This window comes from Oratosquilla oratoria, unplaced genomic scaffold (genome assembly GCF_046742065.1).
Source record: "Oratosquilla oratoria isolate Oo_2021 unplaced genomic scaffold, ASM4674206v1 SCAFFOLD45, whole genome shotgun sequence".
NCBI classification, from domain to species: domain Eukaryota; kingdom Metazoa; phylum Arthropoda; class Malacostraca; order Stomatopoda; family Squillidae; genus Oratosquilla; species Oratosquilla oratoria.
This window is the reverse complement of record NW_027467710.1, coordinates 1,059,095-1,066,915: the sequence shown is the minus strand read 5'-3', so window position 1 is coordinate 1,066,915 and position 7,821 is coordinate 1,059,095. Positions and strand designations below refer to the sequence as shown.

Sequence of the window (7,821 nt, the reverse complement as noted above, 5' to 3'; positions counted from 1 at the left end):
GTGTAAGGGGTGGAGCTTAGGAGTGACGTTTTATGTGTTGATTGGTGCGTTGTACAAAAGGAGGTTGTACATGCGGCACCGTTAGATGTGTTGATTGGTTTTACGCATGTAAAGGTCGAATTTGGTACATAGATAGATGGAGGTTAGTTATTATCATTACTAGATTCCTTTTAGATAAAATTTGCCACGATCAGTGCTGCTGCTGCGTCGGTCATTGACCCTGATGACGTCATTTGCTGTTTCCGGTGGGCGTGGCTAGGTCGTTGGCCTGATGACGTCACGTGTAAGGGGTGGAGCTTAGGAGTGACGTTTTATGTGTTGATTGGTGCGTTGTATAAAAGAGGTTGTACATGCGGCACCGTTGGATGTGTTGATTGGTTTGACGCATGTAAAGGTCGAATTTGATTGGTGCATAGGTAGAACTGCTTGCATACGTATACAAAACCACTATGGGCCATACTTCGCTCCACTCTGTGGAGTACCGCAGGGAAGCGTATTAAGCCCAACACTCTACAATATTTACTTAAAAGACCTCCCTTCACCACACCCACACTGTCAGAACATAATATACGCAGGTGACATCACACAGATTATAACATATCCTGGCCGCTCGGAGCGTGTGCTTGCGTTAACGACTGCGAAAGCAGTCGAGCAAGTAAATGCATACGAGCGGAAACACAAAATACGAACAAACACAGACAAATTTAAACTCATCCCCATACAGGGACGTAGGCGTGAACCCGTCGTCATTGACGGGGCTCCGCGCAATTACGCAGATGATAAGGGCAAGATACTTGGCTGGACGATTACCACCAATGGTGGGGCGGCCCATGTGCGCGACAGGAAGGTGCTTGCATCTCTCGGCCTACAACGGCTGCAGAGATTCAAAAAGCTCTCTGTCAAGTACAAGAAAACCCTGCTGTATCTCGCACATATTATACGGAGCACACTTACGTACCCGATAATACCGTTACACACATTACCAAAGACAGGCATTGTCACATATATTCCCATATATGTAAGGTGGGGATAGTATAACTTTGGATAACGGCGCCCCGTGATAACGTGGGCATCAAATTACAGGACGAGTACTGAGGATGCGTGGGAAGGAGGTCCATCCATACAATGGAGTATTTGTTCTAACACTCAGCCTAGAACGAAGGAGAACGTTTTTAGTTAATTGACCAATGAGGTTCAACCACCATAGACGCAATTCCTATGGGCCAATCAGAGGATTTTTGTAGAGAAAGATCAGAGCGCCTTGGGCGTGTCAGTCTCAGTTTGAGGGTAGAGGGGAAAGTGTAAAGGTGTTGCCTCGGAGGGGTTCGGCTGAAGTAAGTCCTCTGTACTCCCCCTGTATTAGTCATAAGACCTTTTAACTCAGCTAGTAACACCACTAGTGCTTCATGTAGTGGTGTTAAATGTTTATAGTAGTGACTTAGGCAGTGTTTTTCGTTGGTAAAGTATTAATTAATTAATTAATCTTCTTTCACCCCCGTTAAAAGTTTTCGAGCGGGAATCTTCTGTTTTGAAATATATTTACTCATTTGAATGTAAACTTATTTACACACTTGAAGTTTAGTGATTGTAATCCTTCATGTAATCCTGTTGAGTTTTAATGAATAGTGTTAAACGTTATTCTGTGCGTTTCATTTTTCTTGATTTTCTTGATTTTAATAAAATCAAGTGGCGACCTTGTAATTTCTATTGGAGTTTTCCCAAAGACATGGGGTCTTGGGAACTCAGTCACCCATTCACTCTTACTATGTGTTACGAGTCTGACAACTTTACAATTTCTATTTGAGTTATCCCAAAGACATGGGGTCTTGGGAACTCATTTCACATACTTAATCTATTGCAAGTCAGATAGGTGAGCGAGATTCGTAACAGCATGCAAACATTGCAAGCGGTTCAAAAGAAAGCACTAAAGTTCATTACAAACACGTACTACCCAGACATAAAACCTGCACAAGCACTACACGAGGAAGCTGACATTCAACATTTACCTACACGAGCGTGCCTCCCGTATATGGGAGAAGCTCATACAAATCAACACTGAAACTACACGTTCACTCACAGACAACACACTCCCACTACATGTGGAACACGCTAGATTGCCGCTGAGCTTCGAAAGAACACAAAGCGGTGATCTACCCACTCCACAATATATACGTAGGAGTAGAATCATGACCGAGGGAAGATCCCCCCCCCTTTTTATCGGAAATGTAACCCCCCCATTTCCTAGACGTAACTACCCCCCCTCTTTTTCATGAATAATAAAAAGCGAGCATAGGCACACATCAATATACAAAACTTAGAGTTAAGATAAAAGAAATAGGTTTAAGTTTTGTAGATTTAAGTCATTAGATTTAAGTTTAGGTTTAAGTTTTTGCCTCAACCAACACACACACACACACACATACACACCCCTTCCCGCCTTCGTCTGGGCGACATGGGCTCTACCCTCCCTCCCTCCCTCCCCGTATCTGACGACGTAGGAACTACCTGCGTGCCGGAAGCCCGGCAGCCTATCTATCTCTCTCTCTCTCTTCCTTCCGTTATTTCTATCTGTTCTTCCGCTTCCCCCCCCCCTCTCCCTCTCCCTCCGTGGTGCCATGATACTATGTTTATGTCGTGTTAAGTGTAATCATGCGGAGGCATTTCACCTCTCCTCCCGAAATAAGGGAAGGTTTTGCTCTCACCACCGTAGCATAGGTACCTAGATGGGGGATAGTGGGTCAACGTGACCTTGATGAGGTCATTTGCGGTTTCTGGTGGGGGTGGCTAGGACGTTGACCTGATGACGTCACGTGTAAGGGGTGGAGCTTAGGAGTGACGTTTTATGTGTTGATTGGTGCCTTGTATAAAAGAGGTTGTACATGCGGCACCGTTCGGTGTGTTGATTGGTTTGACGTATGTAAGGGTCGAATTTGATTGGTGCATAGATAGATGGAGGTTAGTGGGTCAATGACATCTTTGTCTTTGCGATTAAGTCACGGTTGGAAGAAGTAAGGGGTAAAAATTACTTCGTCATCGTACATACGTTCCGCCCGCGTTCGCGCATGTCGTAGAAGGTTGGGGAACAGACAGATTTCTTGTTTCTTCTTCTTCTCTTTAGATAATTTAGGATATGAAAATTAAGGGTGACCTTAATATTATTTTGTAGATAAGATTACATGTTGTTACAATACGTTCAACTACACGTTGTACAAAATGTGTCATGATTTAAATTAGACATAAGTTAGATATCTCAATACCTATAAACGTGTTACAACACGATAAGCATATATAATAAGTCATGCTACACAACATTTGTTGGTAGCGATAACCTAACTATATGATATCATTATCGTCTTCATCGTCTTCCTCTTCCATTTCTCCCAGATTGATTTTCTTCACCTTGAACTCATTGTGAACGTGGGCTTTTGAGAAAACACATTGGCTACGCTTCAGTCTTGTATTGAGCCTTACTTAGGATCAGTCAAGATCTAAGACTATAAGGTCTAACCACTTCCGACCGAATTTCGAGGGAGTTGGCGCAGCGGGCCCGTGAACGTCACCTGGCTGCTCAAAGTGGGGTTAGCGGGTCCTATAGCTGTCAGTTGAAGCTGGTCCGTCGTTCAAAAATGACGTTGCCTTCGCTCGCACTGCTCCACGCAATTAGTTATATTCTGACAAATATTATATAAAATATATATATATAAATATATATAAAATATTATAGTTCCTGTCTATATATATGAATATATAATATATATGATATATAATATATATATATATAATATATAAAATATTATAGTTCCTGTCTTCCTTGGCGTTTCACAGTTTTCTTCAGTGTATCACAAAGAGAAAATGGACTCAGCCAAATGACGTCAGAAGCTGCGCAGAAGAATTCCAACGGTCTGACCTGTATATTTAGACCTTGGGATCAGTAGTGTGCCGACGCGACGTCGTTTATTCTAAAGGAAGGCTCTTCTTCGATAGTCTCCTCCTCACATTTTTCTCGATGTCGTCAACTTGTTTTGTGATAGCTACTCGTATTTCTTCCATGACTTCCCACTGTAATGTTGTTAGTGTGAACACGATGTCCTTCCTTCGTCCATGTATTCAGTTTGTCCCCAGTTCTTTTTATCATTTCATTTACAACTGGAAGTAAAACGTTACATATAGGTCGCATTTATTGTCGCAATGAAATATAAGGACATTTTTCGAATAGCATACTGAACGCGAGCGAAAACGGGAAGCTACAAATTACTCATGTTTGCAAAACATCTCTCGGTTCTAGGGATGTCGTCGAAGTCTTCCGAGATGTGTATTTGTCCATAACATTTGCTCTCGGAGATCTTGCATGTCGTCAAAGCTGAAGTAGAGCTGGGGATTCCGTATGTAAAGACCCAAGTAGAACCAGTCTTGTATAACATATCAGAGTGAAGGAATTCAAGTGAAAGGAGTATAGTAAGCCTAATGAAAGCTCACGACCCTCTCCTTTTCTTGGAGGGAAGAAGGTTATTATTTGCGCTTTCTTAAACTCTATTCGCCAGAGCGGCGCACACGACGTGATTACTACATGTGTCGTCATAGGGCGCTATACTATTATTAATTATCATTTGAGGGACTAAGTAAATAAATGTACATCGAGGGAAATAATTACCAATGTAGTCACTTTTTTATCGTTGTTTAAAACGTGCCTTCGTGAAAATGTGCGTGAATTCAATAATATTGCACATTTAATCCCTTTTCGACTTAATGTTTTATAAACCAAACAGTAATATCCGCAAACTAAGTTATTTCCGTTTTGTAATCTATAAGTACAATTATTTTTTATTTGCCATATTTTTTGAGGTTTGCGTTAGATAAATCGAAAACATATATTGATTCTTTTTTATTAAACATACAACAATCCAATGTCCCATTTCTATTACATGAGGTAACACATTAAGTATGAAGTAGATATTTGTCCCATTAGATCAAAGTACGAGTACATGATGTACATCTTCTACGGGTAATACACCTACATATCGCAGTCTTGAGGAATTATCTCTTTTACGAATAATTTGTACAATTTTGTCAACTTGTTCTCCATTCATTATTATTACCCTCTACTTTCCAATACTACGTTCCTGTCGCTATCGAATTGTAGCACGCTGTTGCATTCGCCAAATACGCAAACTATATAATTACCCGACACTGGTTTATTAAAGGTAATACGAATTTTTAAATTACCGTTCAAATTGGGATTGACACCATCTTTTGTAGGTTCAGGCTCTAAATTAAACGCAATGAGGGTTCGACCTTCGTTGTAACAAGCGTCGTCGTGTGTTACAAGGTGATTCGCGCTCGGTCCTAATCCGTGTAACGTATTTAAATATAAATCAGCATAGTCTTTTTGTTCAAGATTAGAATGAATGCTGTATACACTTCTCCCATTAATATGTAGTTCTATATTACTTAACGAAGCATGATGGAAATAAAGTCCGTTTTTATTTATTGATCCGCTGAAGGCCTTCATGTCAACCTGCACTTTTTACACTAAATTAGGAATGATATTGAAAAATATATTATCCATCATAGTACTACTTTGTCCTTTTGAGAGTATGTATGTTTTGGCATGTGTTTTTAGGTAGACATAGTCAATGATTGAACCACCCTTTAATTAATGATGTATTCAAAGCAGATATTGCTTCTTTGCACGGGTAGATTTTTGGTACTACGAGTATTAATTTACATCTCTCAATATTTAATTCATTTTTTTTTTTTGTCATCAGGACACTTTACTATAAAATCAATCGGTGCTAAATCTAGCCGTATGCGAAGATCGACACCGTCCAGTAAGTAGTTGTCAATATCAAAAATAACGCACATGAGCGGACCGGAAAGAGAAACTCCACGTTTTTTAATGTTCCTAATGATACATTTGTCTAAGTTATTCAGAGTTTGAAAACTACTATTTTCATATTTATCATCTTGAAATAGAAACATATTCCTACCAGTAGTCTGTATTTTAACTGGGCACATGGTTGTAAGTAGTATCAACTGTAAAAATAATGTAATTATTCCGCTCAAAATAGGCCTAACTAAAGCTAGGCCTCGATCCCTATCATCAATATGTCATCATGCAGTCGATCGCGGGGATCCTGATGACGACTCGGAGGGTGCCGATCAAATCTGACAGTTTCCGAATGTGGTAAAGCATGCTACGTATTTTCCACCTCTAGTCCTACAGTTGTTTAGTCACAGGTTTTTTCATATTTTGAAATACCTTTATGTTGACATTTGATTTCAAACCTACGCGAAATCATGTAATTTGTTAAACTGTTCGAATCGCGCCACCAAACCACAGCCCGCCAGTGCGCCATTTTTGGAACAGTCCGTGAGTGTAAACTGCTTCAGCACATCAAATTCTGTAAGTTTTCTCTGGTAAAGTAATGGACGTCTTGCCTTTTTAGTCACTATGGTTCTTGGGATCATCTTTTTGACGATTCATCGTAATTTACTATATGCTCTGATTTGAATTAGTCCTGTTTATACCTTCATGATCGAAGCCTGTGTCTTCCATGCGTGCAACGAGACTTGGTAATGCTTGCTCAGCGCGAGTGTAGGCATGCAAGGTTATGTAGGCCGAATGATTAGTCACACTGCTATGATTGCTGTTGGAGAGTACGTACATTCACACTACGTAAACAACTATTTAGGTCTAGCGTTCTAGTTTTAACATGTTTATGTAGGGATGCATGTAGCCTAGGCCTAGGTCACCCTGATTAATGCTGACTGCTGTGTGGTACAGAAGAAAGATCCATCCATCCATCCATCCATCCATCCATCCATCCATCCATCCATCCATCCATCCATCCATCCATCCATCCATCCATCCATCCATCCATCCATCCATCCATCCATCCATCCATCCATCCATCCATCCATCCATCCATCCATCCATCCATCCATCCATCCATCCATCCATCCATCCATCCATCCATCCATCCATCCATCCATCCATCCATCCATCCATCCATCCATCCATCCATCCATCCATCCATCCATCCATCCATCCATCCATCCATCCATCCATCCGTGCACTTGATTTCAAGCTATTTTGGGCTAGTCACTGGGATTAGGCATCTCTGCCTTAAACTTAAAGACAGCGAGATTGGATCAATGGTGTTTGCAGTATAGGTGCTAGGCCTAAATCTAGCATGCCAAGGCTTGGGTTTTTATATATTTAATATTTTGTTGGCATACGTACATAACTATTTTATTGGTTTGCATTTGGAATTAGAGCCAGTTTTTAAATTGAAAATGGCCGAGTTCAAACCTGTGTCCTATTATTGAGTATTGGACTCATCGTAGAAGGAATCATTTTAGCTGGGGTTTCACGGCATCTTCTGGAAATTGCTGATTATAGCTGTAAAAATAATGATGAAAGTGAAATGCCTTTAGTTTTTACCATGCCTGCTGTATCTGAATATAGTCTGGACAGCTGCGAGAACATTGCTGATGATCATTCACTTTGTTTTGTTCAAGAAGGTTTTGATCATTTAAACAGCCATGACATACAATAGTGGAAGTACTGGCACGACTGGTTCCTTGCATGATTACATTTCGACATATGAGAATGCAGTTGGCTATTCGGTTGGTGATATGGGTGACCTTGACAATGGTTATGCAGGAAGTTTGTTAATCAATTTTTCAGATGAAATTTTTTATTCTTCATCTGACTCGGAGGACGAAGTGGGAGAAACTGAATGTATCCGTGAAAATTTGGCAGAATGGCCTGGTCCCGTAAATTTAAAATTTCACACATTGCCCTGTATTCCCTTCTTG

The 7,821-nt window shown here is 40.5% G+C and overlaps 1 protein-coding gene across 1 annotated transcript in view; it reads right to left on the bottom strand.

The window, feature by feature from the left end:
- LOC143023140 (uncharacterized) overlaps positions 1–7,821 on the bottom strand; it is a 168,420-nt gene that overhangs the window by 29,748 nt on the left and 130,851 nt on the right. The window lies entirely within an intron of this gene.